Here is a 22247-nt window from a genome sequence, read left to right on the forward strand (position 1 = left end):
CAAAACTTCTCATGATGGTTGTTTTTGCCACAATGTTTGCATGGATTGATTTTGAAGCAGTCCTTTGAAAGGTGATTTGTGTTTCCACAATGATTGCAAGGTGTAAACTTGCCCTTCTGGATTTTTACAGCATAAACAGTGTCATTGCCTTTCCTGAGCTCCATATGCCTTTCTTCTTCTTGGAGAGCAGAGATAATACCTTCAAGATTAGGATTAGGAAGATTTTTCAAAGTGGTAACTATATGATCATAATCTTCAGGCATACTCTTAAGTAACACTGCCATAGCATCATCTGGAGTAATAGGAGAGTTGATAGAAGCTAGTTGAGTCATAAGACTCTGCATATAGTTGACATGAGCTGCCAAAGTAGTACCACTAACCATCTAAGAGATTTTAAGTGATAATTTAGAGATGTGAGAGCTAGCACCAAAAATCATGTCAAGCTTCTGCTAAGCTTTTGAAGGAGACTCTAAGTCAGAGATGTGATGAATATAATCATCTCCTAAAGCAAGAGCAATGATACCATATGCTTTCTCCTCTCTAGCAGGATCCCTTGCCGGGCGTGTCAGAGTTGAGGATTCTCTAGCATTGGAGGCTGTAGAAGAAGCGGTTGATGTCGGTTTGACAAGTCCCCAGAGGTTTTCCCTCATCAATGCAAATTTCACCTTCATCTGCCATGTGTGGAAGCCCTTTCCATTGAACTTTTCTAGATTCAATATGGTAGCCATGAGAGGGTCTAACCTAGATATTAGGAAGTGTATTTCTCTCTTACAAGGCAAAAAACAACTGAAAGGCTTCCAAATATAAGCACTTGATGTAGCAAATACTAGTGACCAATATTCAATCAATGATGCTTTTTCTTATATGCTTCATAGAGGTAGCTAAAATGAATACTTTCCAATCAAAACCAAGTATAGCAATTCAAAGCAAAACTGACTCGCCACAGTTGTACTGATGTTATTGAAAGTTTCAAAAAACCAGAAATGCTAGAATAGCATCTTATGTAGCATCATCTTCAAAAACTTGTCAAAACCAAAAGATTGAACTTGGAGGGCTTGTAGCTTACTCTTCAGAGAAAAGGAAAAGGGGCTTTTTGAAGCAAAAGAAAGCTCACATAAAGGTGAACTTCTGGTGCAGAGGTCTGAGGAGATTTCGCGTGACTTTGCTAGCTGGAGCGTCTTCAAAAACGACTGGTTTTTCTCTATTTTTACCTTGAATATGCAGCCATTGCTACTCAGATTTCAGCATAGGATAGCTCTAGGTATGGACTACCTCCCCCTGAAAGGAATTAGAGAAGTATGGAGTATGCTAAGAGAAAATGCAGGAGCAAAGGTCGACGAACTGCGTGTAATGGTGACAAAATGAGCGCGAGTTTTGTCAATTCCTTTCAGCCAGGGGTTTGCCCCTTTGAGGTGGATCTCCAGCAGGAAGGGCATGAAAAATGGTTGAGAACCAGAGGAGAACAGGCTTAAGCAAACTTTGGGAAGAAGAGGAAGAGATGGTGAAGAAGAAGATGGAGAAGAAGATGATGATGTGGCAGAAATGGATCAAGGGGGATCAAATGGCTCTGATACCATGTTGGTAAACTGAAAAGAAAGAGTAGAGTGGACACAAACTTAGAATACTTGCATTATGGAATGAAGAAGAGTGAGGTCCTTAAGTAGGCACCTCATACATGCTCACTGACATCACTGATGACTTCAGAGCTCCACAATCATCTCCTCAATCTACTCCTAGATTCTCTCAATCATCCTATGTGGCTTTCCACCACCTAACTGTGCTTGTGGGCACCTAATTGTGCCTCTAGCACTCACACATAGAAACCAAGGTGTGCCTGAGGCATACACCTTGAGATATCCCATCAAAACTAATTCATCATCTTCCACTGGCCACCCAATAGAAGCAAGTGCATTTGCAATTATCTTCACCTTCATGTGGTATTCATTGATGCTCATATTTTCTCTTTGCACATTATGCAACTCGTGCTTTAGCTACGTTTTCCTGGCTTGCCTATTTATGCTATACATTTTTGTCAAAGTATCCCATGCCTCCTTCGGCGTGCTTGCATCCTGAATATGCACAATCATAGAATCTGAAATTATGATAGATAGCCAGTACATAACTTTTTTGGCTCTCTCATGCCAACCTTTAAATGCCTGCAACTCCTATTGATTGGGAACATTAGGAATAACTAGTTCTTGTTCAGCTCTAGTAATGAACTCCCAATAGCCTTTTCCCTTAAGGAAATTTGTCATTCTAAACTTCCATGCTTGGAAGTTGTTCTTATCAAGCTTTTCCATGACAATCTGTGAAAGAGCATCAGATGCCATTACAGAACACTACAAAATATTGTGTCACTGCAAAAAAGCACAACTTTTGCCTCACAAGGGCAAATCTACAAAACTAACAAAAGTGGTATTTGACCACACAGTCACTTCCTAGTGACGATTATGCATCAACAGGAAATATGAATGATTTTGTGACTCCCAAGATCTTTGCACATAGGCATACAATGTAATTTCTACGATAAATTTTCACCGATCTATAGAACAGTGGTTGCACAGCAAAAACAAGGCACTTTCCTGAGTGCATGCGCAAAACTTATGCCACCAAAACGGGCCCCAAAATGGCCTTGAATCAAAAAAATGCCCTCTTGTCACACTGCGAAGGGCGTCCCAATTTCAGAAGTGCACTCTTGCACTTTTCGGATGTGCTACATGTAGAGATAAGCTCCCAAACTCAAAAAAAAGGAAAGCAGCACTGATCCTCTTACTAGGACACCGCGAACTTGGTTTTCTTTCTTGAGCTCCTTTCCACGAACCGAGCTTTGATACCATGTGAAGAGAGTGGGAGAGAAGGAAGGAGTCTCACTTGTAGCTTTGTCACATACACAGAGACCGTTGAGGAGTAAGAGAATAAGGTGGTTGAAGTGGACCGCTGCTACGTTCGTAGGATTGGGGATGGAGCCATAGTGTCATTGAAGGACTGGAGGCAGAGGCAAAATCCCTCTTGTATCATCTCTTTCAGAAAATTATACTTTGGAAAATTGTACAAAATGTTGTGGACCTTTTGCTAGAGCTCGTGAACTCATCCCAAGTCCATCGATGCTCCATGGGCATGTACAAGGGGAGGATCAGTCGATCACTAGGTAGTAGCACCAAAATTGCTCTTTTTTTAAGAAGGGGATGTTCTAACAAGGCTGGAGGCCAACATCGGCATTGGCAGTGAGGGGGATTGGAGCATCGAGGGAGAGGTGGTAACCTCCTCATGTGCGCTTTGGATGTATGCATTGCCAGTCATTGAAGGACTGCATGATGAGCTGAATAAGTGGGCAGACCTCCAAAATTTTGTAGAGGTGGAGGTGGGAGCCTTCGAGCTACTTCTTCCAGTGGCACATGAGTGCATTGTTAGGTAGTTTCTGGAATGATTGCAGGTCGGCGGGCTCGGGGGGGTCACTCATCATATGTAACCCTATCACGTGAGTTCAACAAAAGGATATTTTTAATTTCTAAAATTTACAGAAATAAATATACATAAGGGACTATTTTAAATAGTTTTGGAAAAAATTTACAGATTTGTATAAAAAAGGGGTACATTTTATTAATGAAAAATTTACAGATAAGGGATTTTAGAAATATGCCTTGAACGCACGTGGTATAGAGGGTTTATACATAGTGACCCCCCCGAGTCGGCGGGTCTCTACTATAAATCTTCTAGTGGGGCGGGGAGGAGGGAGGAGCTAGAGGAACCTCATCATCTTCCATTGGCATTGTTTCCTTGTCCGCTGTCCCTATGGGCATTGTGTTGGTGGGCATATGTACAAAATGGGCTGACTTGAGCAGCATATTGAGGGCTTCTTCTAGGAGGTCGATCAGGGCAGTAGAGGGGATGGATTGGGAGGTCCCATGCTGTGTGGTGCTGGTGTTGGAGGCATTAGAAGAGTACTTGGGAAGATTTTGTGAGGAAAGGGGGGTGGGACGGGTTGGATGGCTTGCTGGGTGGGTTGGGTAGGATCAATGGGAGGCAGCTATGGGAGCTCGGTAGGTGGGGCAAAAGAACTAAATACGGCTATGGCTTCTTGACCCTCTACCTTGGTGACTTCCTTGGGGTTGCGACCTGGATTGTATCAAAATTGCTAACCAAGGACTCAAGTGAGTCTTGGAGAGCTTTTAGCATCCAATTGTAGAGTCTTGGGGGGGTCACTCATCTTATGTAACCCTATCACGTGAGTTCAACAGAAGGATATTTTTATTTTCTAAAATTTACAGAATTTAACTTACATAAGGGATTATTTAAAATGATTTTAGAAAAAAATTACAGATTTGTATAGAAAAAGGGTTTATTTTATTAATGAAAAATCTACGGATAAGGGATTTTACAAATAAGCCTTGAACGCACGTGATATAGAGAGTTTATACATAGTGACCCCCCCGAGTGTAGAGTAATATTATGCAAAGAGGATGGTAGGCTATGGAGCAATAAGCCATGAGGTGCCCTTGTGTTTGTATTTTGGAGGCTTGGCCATAGGTCTGCATCCAATTGATGTCAGCTTGAAGACTTTTGGGAGTGCACACCCACGGGATGAGTTCCTTGGGCTTGGCTAATTGCATCATGTCATCATCTTGAGGATAATTTGTGGACTCTATGATGACCCAACACCATGCCTAGCAGTTAAGCAAAATTGGGTGGGCAACAAGGGTTTGGAGGTCAGAGGGATGAAGAAGAGACAGTCTGGAAGGCTGAAGGTCCCAGGGGGTTTACTCATAAACATGTAACATAGCATGTTAGTGCACTGAGGGCTATTTTTTAAATAGGGGTACTTACATGACTTTTACATGTAGGAGGGGATTTATAAAATAGCAACATAATGTATTGTTTAAGTGCAGAATTATGGAGGGGTGTCTAAATTTCAAGATTGAAAAATGTATACATGCAAGAAGGGGTTAATCAATCACTCTTCATCACTATCACCTATGATGATCAAATCATCAACATAAATGACAAGTAGCATAATGCCTTTCTCTATTTTTCTCACATAAAGTGAGAAATTTGCCTTGGTCTAAAAGCCAATAGTGAAAAGATACTGTCCTATCTTGTTAGACCATGCTCTGGGTGCTTGCTTCAACCATACAAGGCTTTCTTTATCCTACAAAGAAACTCTGGATGAATAGCATGAACATAACCTGGTGGCTACTCCATATAGACTTCTTCTTGCAAATCACCATGCAAGAAGGCATTCTTTACATCCATCTGATGTCAAGACCATCCCTTTGATGCAACCATAGCAATGACTGCTCTTACGGTTGCCATCCTTGCAGCCGGACTGAATGTTTCTTCATAATCAATGCCATATATTTGTGCATACCCCTTGACAACTAATCTTGTCTTGTATCTATTCACAGAATAATCTACGTTGTGCTTCACCTTATAAACCCACTTGTGGCTCCAAGCCATAGCAACCTAAGATGTAAAAATGACTCACATGGAAATGTTGCCTTATTACAATCATGGACCATATGAACCCTTAAGAAATCATGAGTCCAATGATGGATCCACATCAATTTGCATAGAGCATTTGTGGGAGATATTTTTGAGAGAGTATTCCTACAGTCATTTTGAGAGTTTTTTTCCTATTAGTCCCATAGTGAGCACTTTTCTCTCAATAGACTTAGTATGTCTCTCTACAAATATATTTTACAAGTATGCATAGAGTATTTATGGGAGATATTTTTGATGATGCACAGAGGTCGCGAACGGTCCCACAATGCCCTCTAGAAAGATCACAGGAAGATGTAAGAAGTCTCTTGCTCATACCAGTGTCTTTCCTTGGACCGCAACTTGGCTTGCTGCCACAAACCAAGGTTCTCCTCATAAAAGCAAAGAACCCTACCTCATCCTTTGAGGCAACCATGGGTGACCATCTCTACTTCCATGGATCCCAATCAATCTCTGCTAGAGCTCTCGTCCCTCCCATAGCCATAGTGTTCCAGTCTTGCATCTACTCTGCCACGAGTGGGGGGTCCAAGTGCCAATCTTGCATTTGTTGTGCCACAAGTGGGGGTCCTTCCTTCGTAAGTCCATAATGTGAACTCTCTACCAAGGAAGGGGAAACACTTGCGTCTTTGTAGATAGAGCCTCCACAGAAAGTCCACCACCATCTCCTATTTGGAAGAAGATCATTGTACCATCTGAGACCTCCCTTCATCCACCTGCAAATGGAAAAGTCTCCAGGTTGTTGAAGCCTCCTCCCACAATCCAAGAGTCTGTAGCTGCACCACTGCTTGCAAAAACAAGGCTCTAGTTGGAACCTCAGTGGTGGATATAGATATTAACGATCCTTGAACCCTTAGCATCCAAGCCACTCATAGAGTGTGACCTTGGCTCTAAAGTTACCACGTCCTCCTCCATAGGACTGGTTTTCTTGAATTTGCTGCATATTTTGATTTCTACCATGGCCTCCAGATTGGCCTACTCTACCTCTTCTAGCATTTGAGTAGAAGATAGCTTCTTTTGAAAATCCTCTTGAAGAAGGTGCACCACCATCTCTGCTCTTCAAAAATTAGAAGAGCAAGCAAGTCCTCAAAATCATGAAATTCACGGACGGCAATGGATGTTCGGAATTGTGCATAATCCTTTCCTAGAATAGAAGGTGTCAAAGGGAGGCCTTGGCCAAGGCATGGGAGTCCCAGGCACAGAAGGATGCCCACATTGCTCTTCGGTACTTTTTCTTTGCAGAGGACATTCCTCATTGGAAGGTGAGGAGTCCATATTTTTTGGAAATGGTGCATGCAATTGGCCAAGTTGGACCTAGCTTTAAGCCTCCATCTTATAAATCCTTGCGCACTTCGGAGCTAAAAAATGAGGTGGTATGCATAGATCAAGAGTTACTGCAGTTTCGGGAGAAATGGAAAAAGTATGGATGCAGCATAATGTGTGATGGCTGGTCTGACACTCGGTGTAGGCCTATTATTAATATTATGGTCTTATGCATTTTTGGATCTGTATTCTTGAAGTCTGTGGATACTAGTGGGAAGTATAAATCAGGGGAATACATTTTTTGGATACTAAAGATGCCATTCTTGATGTTGGGCTAGATAATGTGGTGTAGGTGTGCATGGATAATGCATCTAACTGCGTGTGAGCAGGAGATTTGGTAGAGGAGTGGCCTCATATTTTCTATGCTAGATGCACATGCCATTGCCTTGACCTCTTGTTTGAGGACATTGGGCAGCTTGCTTGGGTGAAGCCAGTGCTAACACATGCCAACATGATTGTCATGTTTGTTACTCGGAAGCACACTGTGTTAGCATTATACAAAACTTTCAGCAAGAAGGAATTAGTGAAACCTGCATAGACTCGGTTTACTTACATGTTTATCATGTTAGCAAACTTGTTGGATGAGAGAGTCTACAATGGATTGCGTCATATGGTTGTGAATGATGAGTACTGCAGGAAGAAAGTATCACGCACTATGAAAGCACAACAGGTGTCTTCCATTGTATTGGGTGCCTCGTTCTGGTAGGAAGCAAGAGTCATAGTGAAGATATGTGCACCTATTCTGAAGATCCTCCGTTTGGCTGATAGGGAAGGGGCTACCATGGGACTTGTATATGAGCTCACTGATCGAATGGTGGAGAAGATACATACTATAGATGGCATAGACTCCTCCAAGTTGGCTGATGTCAGAGCTTGTGTGTTAATAGGTGGGATATGATGCACTCTCCTTTACATCAGTAGCTTTTGTTCTCCATCCTATTTGGAGAGAGAGAAATCCATGCGGGGGTTAAAGGTCACTGTGCCTTAACGCCAGTTATGTACAATACTCAAACACATATATAAATGAATGAAAAAGGAGATTAGGGTGGTTCTGCACCCACCAAAACTTGTGTGGCTCTCTGTCTCTCTCTCTCGCTCTCTCTCCTTCTTCCATTCTTGCTTCCGTTGAGAGCACTCTCAACTGGTATCAGAGCCCGGGTGATCTAGCTGAGCGTGCGTGAATGCTTGAAGCTCAGCAGCTCTCTGTGGGAGGAAGGAGAAGCTCTGTGGGAAGCTTTGTGGGTGACTTTACTTGCATTCGAGTGTGCAGAGACCTTGGAAGAACCTTTGGAAAAGTCACTTTGGCTTTACAAAGTGGTTTTGAGAGCCTGTTAAGAGCTTTTAAAGAAAAAGTCGTTTTTTGAGCTTTTCCCTGTTCCGTTCGATGACAGAGACTCCGTATTGACTTGTAGAGGCAACTATTGCTTGCTTTTGGTGTCCACATTACTTCAGGAGCCTGGAAACACCTTTATTCTTGAATCCGGGATCATTTCAGTGGATTTCTGACTCATAGTGTCAGTTTCTGCGTTTTTTACCTGGGTGTTGGAACTCAAGTTTGGAGCAACCATTTGCAGATCTGTCAGTTCCGGTGGACTCAGGAGGTCCTAAAACTTCTATGTTGCTCATCATTCGCACTCCGGTGGAGTTTACAGATAGCTCTGTTTCAAAAAACGTTTTTCAGTCCGTGTGTTGGACCCAGTGATTGAGACCACGGTTTCCAAAACCGTCTGTCCCATTGCATTCCGGACGCCCAAAAACCCCTACCTATCAGTTCTTGCGTGATTCGGTGGAGGATTTTCAGAGTTATAAATCTCTGTGTATTCGATTTCGTCTCTCTGTTATGCATTTTTCATACTAAGGTTTTGAAACCTTAGATTTATGCCACATGGCAGTGGATAAGTGTTGACTCCCATTTCTCACTCATCGGTTGGGATTTTGGAGTTCTGGCAGAAGAGAGATATTTGCAAATTTTCTTGCTGAGTCCGATTATGCAATGGCGCCCATGTTTTGAAGCATCTCAGGTTCTATTTTCAGTAGCGCTCATTACCGTGGGACTATGATTTCTTGAGCATACCTTATGCAGATCACTTTGGTTGCAGTTTTGAGCAGTGTGCGCTCATTCGTGGTATGCATTGGGTTGCAGTGGATGATTTATAGGCCATTTGGATGCATTGCGGTCCTTGTTGGATGCGCTGATAGGCCCAAATTGCCTTGTGGGATGCTATTTTTTATGGACACTTTGCACATGGATGCTATTTTATGCTGAGGGACAGCTTTGAAACATTGCAGGTGATGCACTGATAGTGCTATGCTCTCTTGGATGAGACATTATTGATGCATATGCCAGTGGACAATGTTTATGCTTGAGTCATTTGGCACTTATTGGCATTTTCTTTTGGGCCAGATTTGCTCATATGGATGCATAGTATATGCACATGAGTCAGATGCATCTTTTGATGCTTTGAGCTTTGAATTTTGGTGATATTTCACTCTATTGTGGCATACACATTTGGGTGCACCTGGTATTTGGTGTGATTCTCTCTTGCAGGCACTAGCATTTGGGATTTTGCTTTATTTGCATCATGGCATCCTCTTCCATGCCTGAAAAGGAGTTTTTCAGCATTACAAAGTTTGATGGGACAAACTTTTCTTTGTGGAAAGAACAGATAAGGGATGTGCTTATTCAAAAGCAGCAGATTAAACCCTTGGCAGGGATTGAAGCTAAGCCTGCAAATATGTCTGAGGATGATTGGAATGAGTTGGATGCATTAGCAAAGTCTACTATTAGACTTCATCTTGCAGAGTCAGTTTATTTCACAGTAGTAAATGAGCAGACTACGAAAGATTTGTGGAAGAAATTATGTGCCACTTATGAAAAGGAAACTGCCTCTAATAAAGTTTACCTCATGAAGAGGTTGTTTGAGCTGCAAATGAAGGAAGGGGTCTCCATTGCTTCTCACTTGAATGAATTCAATATTATTTTCAGCCAGCTTCAGGCTCAGAAAATGAATTTTGATGCAGAGACTAAGGCAATATTTCTCTTATGTTCATTGCCATCCCATGGGATACCTTCCGTACAGCTGTCAGTAACTCTGCACCTGGTGGAGTGCTGAAATTTGATGATGTTGTGGGTAGCTTGTTGGCCGAGGAGATTAGACGGAAGTCTATGGATGGCAACAAGCAGGATGCAGCCTTAAATGTGCAAAGGGGCAGATCACAGTTCAGGGGGAAGTCCCAAGAAAGAGGGAAGTCTCGTAGCAAATCCAAGGCACGGAACATTGAGTGTTACCATTGTGGCAAGAAGGGCCATATGAAAAAGGATTGCTACAAGCTGAAAAGAGAGCAAAGGGATAAGAAAAAGAATGCAAATTGGGGTGCAAATCAAAAGGAAGAGAGTCCAAGGGAGGACAAAGGAAAAGTGAAGATCGAGGAGATCAATGCAGTCACACATGATAGTGACAATGATGTTCTCTTCATGTCTAGTTTATCTGCAGAGTTGCTTACCACTTCAGATGATGCATATTCCCAGGATTGGATTTTGGATTCTGGTGCTTCATTCCATGTTACTCCCCATAGGGAATGGTTCTCCACTTATGATAGTGGAAAGACAGGTTGTGTGCATCTTGGAAATGACTATGCATGTGACATAGTGGGAGCAGGTGACATAAAGTTTTCTTTTGCAAATGGGTCTACATTTGTTTTGAAACATGTGAGACATGTGCCTAAGCTGACCAAGAGTCTTATTTCAGTGGGTCAGCTAGATGATGCTGGTTTTCACACCACTTTTGGCTTTCAAAGTTGGAAAATTCAAAAGGGCTCTATGCTTTTGGCCAGGGGTGCCAAGTGTGGGACTTTGTATCCGTTACATGTATCAGGGGTATTTGATCATGTTGTTGCAATAACCGAGCAGCCAAGCACTTCTTTGTGGCATTGCAGGTTGGGGCACATGAGCCAGAATGGAATGAAACTCTTATGCCGTTTGGGTTATGTACCACATTTGAGTTTCTCTGATTTTGAATTTTGTGAGCACTGTCTCTATGGGAAGCAGACTAAATCAGCCCATAAAAGAAGGGGAAAGAAAGAGTTTGAAATGCTTGATTTGGTGCATTCAGACGTATGTGGTCCCATGCCTACACGGTCATTAGGCGGGGCTGAATACTATGTGACATTCATTGATGATGCAACTAGGAAAGTGTGGGCTTATGCTATAGCTCGGAAGAGAGATGTGTTCCAGGTATTTCAGAAATGGCTGGCCTTGGTTGAGAATCAGTCAGGTAGAACGCTTAAATGCCTACGGACTGACAATGGTGGAGAGTATCTCTCTCATGACTTTCAGCATTTTTGTGATACTCGTGGGATTAAGAGGGAGCTTACATCCCCTCGTACTCCAGAGCAAAATCCAGTTGCAGAAAAGATGAACCGTACCATTCAAGAAAGGTTGCAATGCATGCTTTCCAATGCAAGTCTTTCTGGTGGTTTTTGGGCTGAGGCAATGAAGACTGCAGTGCATGTGATCAATAGATCACCTAGTAAGAGTTTGGATGGTGGTATTCCTGAAGAGGCATGGAGTGGAAAGAAGCCCTCTTACTCTCATTTGCGTATATTTGGGTGTGAGGCATATGCACATGTGCCAAAAGAGCTTCGAAAGAAGCTAGATCCTAAGTCTAGGAAATGCATCTTTCTAGGTTATGGTGAAAGTGGAGAGATGGGCTATCGTCTCTGGGATCCAGAAGCAAAGAAGATCATACACAGCCATGATGTGGTCTTCAATGAGAAGAAGATGCATAAGGCAGCCATGAGGGATGTGGAAATGAGGAGAATCACTTTCCAGGATGTGAATCCACCTGCCTATGTTGATAGACAGCAAGCTGTCCATGCACCAAATGTGCAAGAAATGGTACCACCAAGTACTCCCACAGGTATACAATCAAGGGTAGATGATGGATCATCTATTGGTGGAAATGATGAGCCAAATGTGGCTGATATGCAAATGGGACAGCAAGCTGAAATGCCATTGAGAAGATCATCTAGAGTGTCTAGACCGCCTGATAGGTTTGTTCCAGGGGTAGACTATGTGATGCTTACTGATTGCGGGGAGCCTTCTTGCTACAGAGAGGCTATGATGCGTGAGGATCAACGCAAGTGGGAGTATGCTATGCAATCAGAGATGAGTTCACTTATGAAGAATAAGACTTGGGACTTGGTTTCTTTGCCACATGGAAAGAAAGCATTCCCATGTAAATGGGTCTACAAAATGAAGGTCACAGGTGATGATGTGCCTAAGTACAAGGCCCGTTTGGTTGCTAAAGGGTTCAAGCAAGAGAAGGGTGTGGACTTTGATGAGATATTCTCTCCGGTTGTGAAGATGACCACACTTAGATGCATGCTTGGACTAGTGGCAGTAGAGGATATGGAGCTTATGCAAATGGATGTCAAGACAACTTTCTTGCATGGGGATTTGCATGAGGACATTTACATGGTGCAGCCGGAAGGCTTTGAAGAAAAGGGCAAAGAGCATTTAGTTTGCAAGCTGAAAAAGAGTCTCTATGGTCTTAAGCAAGCACCTAGAGAATGGTATCAGAAGTTTGATGCTTTCATTCGGTCCCAGGGTTTTAGAAGGAGTGAAATTGATCACTGCCTCTACACTAAAAGGGCTAAGGATAGTAGCCTGATAATCCTGGCACTATATGTGGATGATATGCTATTGGCTAGCAAGAATACTTATGAGCTAGATGCATTAAAGGCCAAGTTGCATGAGGCCTTTGATATGAAGGATTTGGGATTTGCAGGTCATATTCTTGGTATGCGCATCACGCGTGATCGGAGTAGGAAACTCCTTTGGCTTTCACAAAATGAGTATGTTACAAAAGTATTGCAGCGTTTCAATATGGAGGGGGGGAAGGCAGTGAGTACTCCATTGCCTCCATATGTGAAACTGAGTCATACAGATAGTCCCAAATCAGATGAGGAGAGGGCCATGATGGCCAAGGTTCCTTATGCATCAGCAGTTGGGAGTCTTATGTATGCTATGATAGCTACTAGACTAGACATTGCATTTGCAGTGGGAGTTGTTAGCCGGTATATGGCTAATCCAGGAAAGAGGCATTGGGAGGCAGTTAAGTGCATCATGAGGTACATGAAGGGTACCAAGGAGATGTGCATTTGCTTTGGTAAAGGAGACATGCGTGTACTTGGGTACACAGATTCAGACTATGCAGGGCATGTGGATAGTAGGAGATCCACTTCTGGTTATGTGTTCACCTTTGCAGGTGGTGCAGTGTCGTGGATGTCTCGTGCACAGAAGTGTGTTGCTTTGTCTACCACAGAGGCTGAGTATGTTGCAGCCACAGAGGGTTGCAAGGAGGCTATATGGCTTGATCGGCTAGTGGGAGATTTGGGGATTCATACAGGTGTACCGACATTGCATAGTGATTCCATGAGTGCTATTCAGCTAGCACGAAATCCGGTCTTTCATGCAAAGACCAAACACATTGAGGTCAGGTACCATTTCATCAGGGAGGTACTTGAGGACAAGCGCATAGAGCTTGTCAAGGTTCATACAGATGATAACCCTGCAGATATGCTGACGAAGAGTCTACCTAGTCAGCGGTTTGAGTATTGTCATGTATTGATGGGCATTGGATAGTATGCTCACTGGTTGTTCTCCCTTAAAGGCACATTGTCCTTTAAGTGGGAGGTTGTGGGGGTTAAAGGTCACTGTGCCTTAACCCCAGTTATGTACAATACTCAAACACATATATAAATGAATGAAAAAGGAGATTAGGGTGGTTCTGCACCCACCAAAACTTGTGTGGCTCTCTGTCTCTCTCTCTCGCTCTCTCTCCTTCTTCCATTCTTGCTTCCGTTGAGAGCACTCTCAATCCAAATGGTGATAAGGAGGTGCATGATGGGTGGATGGATGTCATTGAGTGGTACATGAAGTATGATGTTGAGAGGAAGTGCATTTTATTTGATGAGTTTGATGTTTACAAGTCCATGTCAGGCACATTTGCTCGAGCAATGGTGAAGGATGATAAGAGGATGCACCAAGGGGTGAAGTAGTGGGAGACATTTGGGGCTCACACCCCAACTTTGCAGCAGTTGGCTATTCGAGTACTCTCGCAGGGGACATGTGCTTCTCCTTGTGAGAGGAACTGGAGCACATTCTCTCTTATACATACCAAAAGAAGGAATAGGCTTCTTCCAAAAAATATAGAACAATTAGTATACATCCATACTAATTTGTGACTAATCTCCAAAATCAAGGAAAGGGGATTTGGGTGATCGACCCAGTCCGCCCAAAACGGTCGACTGGGGGGTAGGCCACCGACCAAAGTATATAAGCACGAAGCTCATAAGTATATGAACGTAAACATAGGCATATGAATGTATAAGCATATACATTTGGGGGATTTGTTCATCTAATAATGATCTTGTGATTCATATTCATTCTAGGTGTTGGTAGGAGGATTGTCATTTCTATATTACCAACTATGAGTCAATGGGAAGCACATGTTATGATTATTATAAATGAATGGGTGAATCATCAAATGAAAGACAAGTAAACACAATTTCTTTGAGAAAATGGAAAGAGACAAGAGTACTCAAGAAAATGGAATGAGAGATATTTCTTATATTACTTTGAAAAGTATTGTATGATGGCAATACAACTTGCTCTTCAACCAAACATAACAAGCCCACTACTTGAAATAGCCACAATGGCATTGGCTAAATAGTCAAATGGTAATCCATCAAAGGCAATGTGGGTTCACAAGTACTTCCCAACAAATTCCTTGAGTGAGATCCCAACTCTCTATAGAGTACAAGGATGTATTTGCATGGGCATACACAAAGTTAAAGGGGAACCACCAAATTTGATGGAACAATATGCTTTAGAAGAAAACTTGGCTTGGATTTTGGTCCCCTTATCTCATGACACTGGGACTTTGTCTATGTCCTACTTGACTTGGAATTTTAGATCTAGATGATCCTTCAAGTCAACATTCTCTCTTTTGACTCGATCCAACCTTGTCATTGTGGCTTCTTCTTGTTTACATGATTCATATTCTAAATATTTTGCACAAACACCTTGAGCCTTCAAGAAAATTTTTTTAAAGCAGAGACAAAAGATATTACTCACTTTTGAGTCTCGTTGCTTTGCTTGTGATATCCATAGCCTTATAGCTAGGCCCCCTCTGGGAAGAGGCCATCACATGTACCATAGGAGACCCTTGGGAGTAATTGATTTGCATTGGTTGCTTGAAGGTTGCATATACTTTGTCCTTGCTAATTGTTATATTCATTCCTTTGACTTGGAATCTCTTTGTGGCTAGGTCATACCTGCCAATGGTTTCCGTTTCCAGTGCTCAATCAAAAATGTCGCTCCATTGAGCTCTTGGAATCCTATAGTGCTATGAGATGTAGCCATTGATGGTTGCCGATCACCAACTTTATTCTTGGGGAGGCTGGATGTCAATACTCTTTGACTTGTTGGCCTTCACTTTCTTTTCTCTTTGCAATTTCCTCTACCTGGTTGGTACATAGATTAAATAGAACAATGTCTATTGGTCCACCTAGATGATAAAAGGGATGTCCAAAAGATAGTGCCAAAAGTTTTGAACATGATGTACACCATCCCTAAAGCCCCATTTTGGTCAAACAAGTCATCTCCATAATTTATCACATTTGGCTTGTGTAGAACATGGGGCAATTCATGTTGCCATCTAGCTTATCTAGAATATAGTTAGTTGCCATCCTAGATGAATTGACATGCACATTAAAAATCTTGTTTCAGTATGGATTTTTGAGTATGTATACCTTATTACTATCTCTCACAACATCTAGAATGATTTAGGTTGGTTTGCATTCCTTGTGAACTCATGTAGAGGTGTGGCTATACTAGTCAATTATAGGAGCTTAAGAACTACATAAATGACCAAAATTTCTTAACATTCCTTGGATCTTTCATATCTTTTATGGCATCAATTTTGGTATTTTGGTTCATGATGCCTTTTCTTGAAATCATGTGCTCTAGCAAGACAAGACAGTGGAGAACATAGCAAAGACAAAATTATATAGATTGAGGTAGATTCATATCTTTTGAAAATTTTGGAACATTTTATGTAGGCACTCTAATTTATAGATATAAAAATCATCCAATTTTATTGTGAAGAATTTATTGATGTGTCCTTGGAAGGTTTCCACCATGAAGCTTAAATTATGACTAATGACTTTTTCATGTGATAGCTTGAATGGAATTATTTTGATCAAGTATGCTTCCATTTGGTGATGAAGGATGTCTTTTCTCACCCTTGTTTAGCCAATTTGTTGGATGTATCCAATGTATGCATCCATGAAAAATGCCTCAATGGGGATAGGTCTTTCATTGAGCTTTTTATACTCTACACAAACTCTTAGTTTTTATTTGATAAAATTACAAAATAACTAATTTTGTCTATCCAACTCGTAGATCAACCATGCCCTTAAAAAAAGGGGGGTACTTTGAAAGCCATTGTATGCATTGGAAGCTGAAAATTGGGATGCTAGGCGATGCCCAAGAGGACAGCATGGGCGGGCACCTCCAAATTAAAAAAGCTCCTCAATCAACAATAGTAACAAATAGTGGCAATTTGAGTGTAGTTTGCATGCCACAAGGTAAGTCCTTGAAGATTAAAGCATTAATTGAAGACATAGAAAAAAGAAAGAACACTGCAAAGAATGCACTTGTAATTGTGCAAAAGACAATGGAGGAAGCAAAGGTTTAAAAGATGAGCAATGAGAAAGTTGGTGCAGCCCTCCGTGTTTTAAAAGCTCAGGTTCTATCAACACAAGCCAAGCTAGCTTCCTTGCTTGTTGAAAGTTCCATTTAGAGATCCAAACTTGAGGTGCAGATAGCAACAAACCACTCAATGTTGGAGTTGAACACCATTGTGGACTGTTTGAGTAATACTTCCACCTTCAGAGAAACATTTGGAATCTTTGAAAGATTTTGCACAAAAAGGGGCCCTTTTTTAAGGAATTAGAGAAGTTCTCTCCTCATCAGTAAAGGCATTTAAATAATGAGCCAAAAAATCCTTACCTCTCCAAAAACAAATTAGCAACAAGTACCAAGAAATGACATGATTTTCAGAAGCTGTGCTATATTTTATTTTCAAGGAATCTTCATGATTTTTTATATACCAATGTCCTGTGATAGACAATATATTGTCTGCATCTTCTTCCTTTTGCAATCCAATGACTTTACCAATCCAAAATGGATGCCCAAGGTTATCATCCTTTGCCAATGTAGCCACAAGAGTACACTCTTTAATCTATTGAGGATCATCGCTCCATATTTCTTTTACTTGTTCAGTTCTTGCTTTTGACCTTCTAGCTCCAAGATACATTTCCCCCACTAGGGCATGCAAGAGGCTATCAATCTCTACTAGAATGTCTATTGTTGTAGGTGCATCAGTGTCTTAGACTTGTAACCGGCCAAAAAAAGGATTAACCAAGTCCCATTCATTTGTTTGTATTTTAGAAAGAATTTGCTCTTGGTCATAAAAGAATTCCTCCCACCATGACACATCTTGTTTTCTAGCATATTTTTAGCCTTCTCAAGCAATCTCTTCCTTTATTCAATGCACATCTTATAGTTGATTTCCTTGCTTGACTTTTCATCTTCCTTGACCTCGTTCAAGCATAGAAGTGGTTGTAGCTTGGCTACTGTCATGATGGATTCTGGCCCAAAATTGAGAAACTGAAGTCCTTTAGATGGAAGCCACTCCTTGCTTGTAGAATATTGCTTGCCAAAAAGATATACTACATCTGTTCCACTCTCTTTCTTAATTAAAAAGGCATGCTAGAAACTCAAATCATTGAGTTTTTTGCAAGATTTCACTTTGTATTTCTTTGATCCATATGCAAAGAGCTTGAAATCAAGAGTCTCTTTGAGGTGCATTACCATTGGCTTAGGTGTGTAAGCCATTTGCACAAGTGACATCATTGATGGCAATGTAAAAGCATCATGGCATGAAAGCTTCTTTGAAAATGAACTAGACATTTGGTTAATATGATCATGTGTGTGCCCCACAAGTAGAAAGTTTACCTTGAATTTGCAAAAAACTCCGAGATAGACCAACAAATCAAGTATGCAAGAACACTTTGATTCTTATTCTCTTGAGCGGTATTGTCAAGTTGAAGATAAAGTACCTTTGGCAATGCACCTTCCCATGAGGATATCACCAAATGAATGATCAAATTTGTCAGATTCAGATCATTTTGCACATTTGGATAAGTGAGAAATACTTTAGGATGCAACCGATCATTGTAAACAAGGCACCCAACCAAATAAATTTGCACTAGAGTATCCTCAGTGGTGTAACCTTTGGCAACCTATAGAAATGAGGTAATTTTGACTTCTTTTGGTCCATCCCATCAATAACTAGCCCAATGTACTTTTTTGGATATGCAAAGCACTTTTTCCTATGATCCATTGCCTTCTTTCTCTCATCTGCTTGCTCCTCTCTATGCATTTTGAGAGCAACATTAATCATTGCAAGTTCTGGTTGGTCTCTAGCATTCTTTCTTCAGCTCTTCAAATCAACACAAATACTGCATACACCCATTCTTACCTTTTTGGGAGTGGAAACATTATTGAAATGGATCTTCCATAGTATCATGAAGTAAGAGTAGCTTATGTACTTTTCTTGTGTGCTATGCATGTCCTCCTTATAAAGCGAAAATAACTCTGACCTTGTGAAATTGTCTGAAAGATGGAGCCTACCTGTAGTTGGCATCACCTCTGCATGTAGTCTGAAATACTATTCCATCCATGTGATTGCATGTTGCCCAATAGGACCAACTTGTATCATAGCATGAAGGTAAAAATATTTTCCCCATTTGTTTGTTCTGATTTTCATTCTCTTTAGGCATCCATTTCCTAAACTCAAAGCCACTTTGAAAGCATTGCGACACACCAAATTACTCCATAGACTGCAATCAAATTTATCATGTAGCAATGTTGAGATATCGAGCTCCACTCGTGATATGCCAGGATGACCGTTGTGCATTTATGTCACCGACTTGTTAGCTATAGATGCAGTTGGTACACCGCCCATGAATAATAGCTGGATGACATCTATCCTTATGTACTCTAGTTTGTGGCTCAGTTAGTATGCCATCTTAGTTAGCTGAGTTTGGTTTGAGACCCACATATAGGGTTCTTCTATTTCTTTGTACTAGAGTTCTTTTGGCTTTCACAACTAAGAAGAGAAAAACTGTTTTCAGCCTCCACCTTTGTGTGTATTCCCCCATTGTGTATGTGAGAAAGCCACAAGTGAGACTCCTTCCTTCTCTCCCACTATCTTCACATGGTATCAGAGCCTGGTTCATGGTAAGGAGCTCAAGAAAGCAAACCAAGTTCGCGGTGTCCTGGTAAGAGGACCAGTGTTGCTTTCTTTTTTCGAGTTTGGGACCAAATCTCTGCAGGTAGCACAACCGGAAAGTGCAAGAGTGCATTGTCTCAGATTGAGATGCCCTTCACAGTGTGGTGAGAGGGCAATATATGCTACAGGAGAGGGCAAAGCCTTAGGTGACTTTATTTTTCTGATTCGAGGCCATTTCAGGGCCCATTTTGGAGGCGGAAGTTCTTCGCAAGCACTGAGAAAAAGGCCCTGCTTTTTCTGTGCGACCACTACTCTACAGGTCGGTGAAAAGTTGCCACAGAAATTGCATCGTATGCCTGTGCACAGAGATACTGGGAGTTACAGAATCATCCTTATTTCCTGTTGATGCAAAATCGTCACTAGGAAGTGACTGTGTGGTCAAATACCACTTTCGTCAATTTTGCAGATGTGCCCTTATGAGGCAGAAGCTGTGTCTTTTTGCAGTGACAGAATATTTTGCAATGTTCTGTAATGACATCTAATTCTCTTTCACAGATTGTCACTAAAAAGCTTGACAAGAATAACTTCCAAGCATGGAAGTTTAGAATGACGAATTTCCTTATGGAAAAAGGCTATCAGGAGTTCATTATAGGAAATGCAGAAGAACCAGTTCTTCCTAATGTTCCCAATCAACAAGAAATGCAGGCATTTAAAGGATGGCATGAGAGAGCCAGAAAAGTTATGTATTGGCTATCTATCAGTATTTTAGATTCTATTATTGTGCATATTCAGGATGCAAGTACAAAAAGAAGGCATGTGATACTTTGGCAAAGATGTACAACACAAATACACAAGCCAGGAAAATGCAGCTCAAGCAGGAGTTGCACAATGTGCAGAGAGAAAATATGAGCATCAATTACTACCAGATGAAGGTGAAGAAAATTTCAAATGCACTTGCTTCCATTGGGTCACCGGTGGAAGATGATGATTTAGTTTCTATGACTTTGAATGGTCTAGGAAAGGATTATGCATAGTTCCAGACATCCATTGCCATCCGTGAAAAATTTCCTGATTTTGAGGAGTTGTTTCCTCTTCTAATTTCTGAAGAGCAGAGAAATGGTGGTGCATCTTCTGCAGGAGGAACTTCAAAAGAAATTGTCTTCTACTCAAATGCTGGAAGAGGTAGAGGTAGAGGTAGAGCAGGCCAATCTGGAGGCCGTGGAAGAAATCAAAATATGCAGCAAACTCAAGAAAACCAATCCTATGGAGGACGACATGGTAACTCTAGAGGTAGGGGGAGCCAAAGAGGTCGTGGTGGATGGCAGAAAGGTCAAAATGCAAACAACAATGTTGAATGCTACTACTATGGTAAAATGGGTCATATGGCTAAAGACTGCTATAAAAAGCAAAATGACATCATTAATGGAAAATTGCAGCAAGGGAATTATGCATCTTCTAGTAGATAGGGTGATGACAGAAATGAGCATCAGTTTATGGTGCAACACATGACCAATTCTGTGACAAGTGCAGAAGAAAGCAATGATGTGTGGTATGTTGACTCAGGTGCATCAAACCACATGATAGGTCATGCAGAATGGATGTAGGATGCAAGGAAAATGGAAAGACCAGGATTTGTGGAGACTAGTCATGATACTACACATCCTATTGTGCAGATTGGTAAAATTCCTTTGTCTATGCAGGATGGGAAAAAGAAATACCTGTCTGATGTATTTCATGTCCCGAATATCACCAGGAACCTGGTTTCTGTTGGTCAAATGGTTGAGCAGGGCTTAGAGGTCAGATTTAATCCTCATGGATGCTTTGTTGAGGATATGAAAAATAACGGTCGCTTGATAGCAAAAGGAAAGAAGAAGGGCATGATGTTTACATTAGATGCGGACATGCTTGAATTGAGTGTAGCAATGTTTGCACATGGGACTGATGTAGTTGCAGATATTGATATCTGGCATAAACGCATTGGTCATGTTAATGTACAACGACTTAAATCAATGCAAGCCCAAAATATTATTGCAGGATTGCCTAAATTCAAGGTTGCAGAAATGCATAAGTTATGTGAAGCCTATCAATTTGGAAAATAGGCAAGGAAACCATTTCCTAGACATGTTCAAGAGAGTAAGAAGCCATTGGAATTAATCCACTCTGATGTGTGGACTACTAAAGCTGCATCTATTGGAGGCTGTCATTATTTTGTCACTTTTAGTGATGACTACAGTAGAAAAGTTTGGGTATATTTTATGAAAAAGAAAATTGAAGTGTTTGGGCATTTCAAAGCTTTTAAAGCTATGGTTGAAAAAGAAATAGGCCTACAAATAAAATGCCTAAGGTCAGATGGAGAGGGAGAGTACCTCTCAAATGAGTTTGCAAGGTTCCTGCAGGAGCATGTCATAAAGTAGCACTATTCATGTAGTCATACCCCACAGCAAAATGGACTTGTAGAAAGGAAAAACAGGCATATTGGAGAGGTATCTCGAGCCATGCTAAATGAAAAACTCCTACCAGATTATTATTGGGCTGAAGCAGTTGCTACAGCAGTTTACTTAATGAACAGGACTCCCACTACAGCAACACATGGCATGATGCCAGAGTAGATGTATACTGGTAGGAAACCAGATATTTCTCATTTGAAAATTTTTGGTTGCATTGCCTATGTTCATGTGCCAGATGAGTTGAGGTCCAAGTTGGATCCAAAAGCTGAGAAGTGCATCTTTATTGGTTATTCTCTGTAGCAGAAAGGATATAGATGCTATAACCCTTCTACTCGTAAGTTTACAGTGAGCAGAGATGTTTTTGATAAGATGAGCAGCTGGTATAAAGCAATAAATGTGATTGATGATGTAGATGCACAAAATGGTAATGCTGCACAGAATTCACAGCAGCAATCACAAAATATTAATGGAGCTGCAATGTCCTCTAGCAGTGATTCACATCTTCGCCATCGACAAGCAGATTGAGATCATGAGAATAGTGGTATGCAAGTATCACGAAAAGGAAAAGAGAAGATAGATCAGCCCATGTTTGATGTGAATGCAGGTCACTCTTATGTGG

This window comes from Dipteris shenzhenensis, chromosome 9 (genome assembly GCF_047967505.1).
Source record: "Dipteris shenzhenensis isolate YYH24624 ecotype China chromosome 9, Dip_SZ_1.0, whole genome shotgun sequence".
NCBI classification, from domain to species: domain Eukaryota; kingdom Viridiplantae; phylum Streptophyta; class Polypodiopsida; order Gleicheniales; family Dipteridaceae; genus Dipteris; species Dipteris shenzhenensis.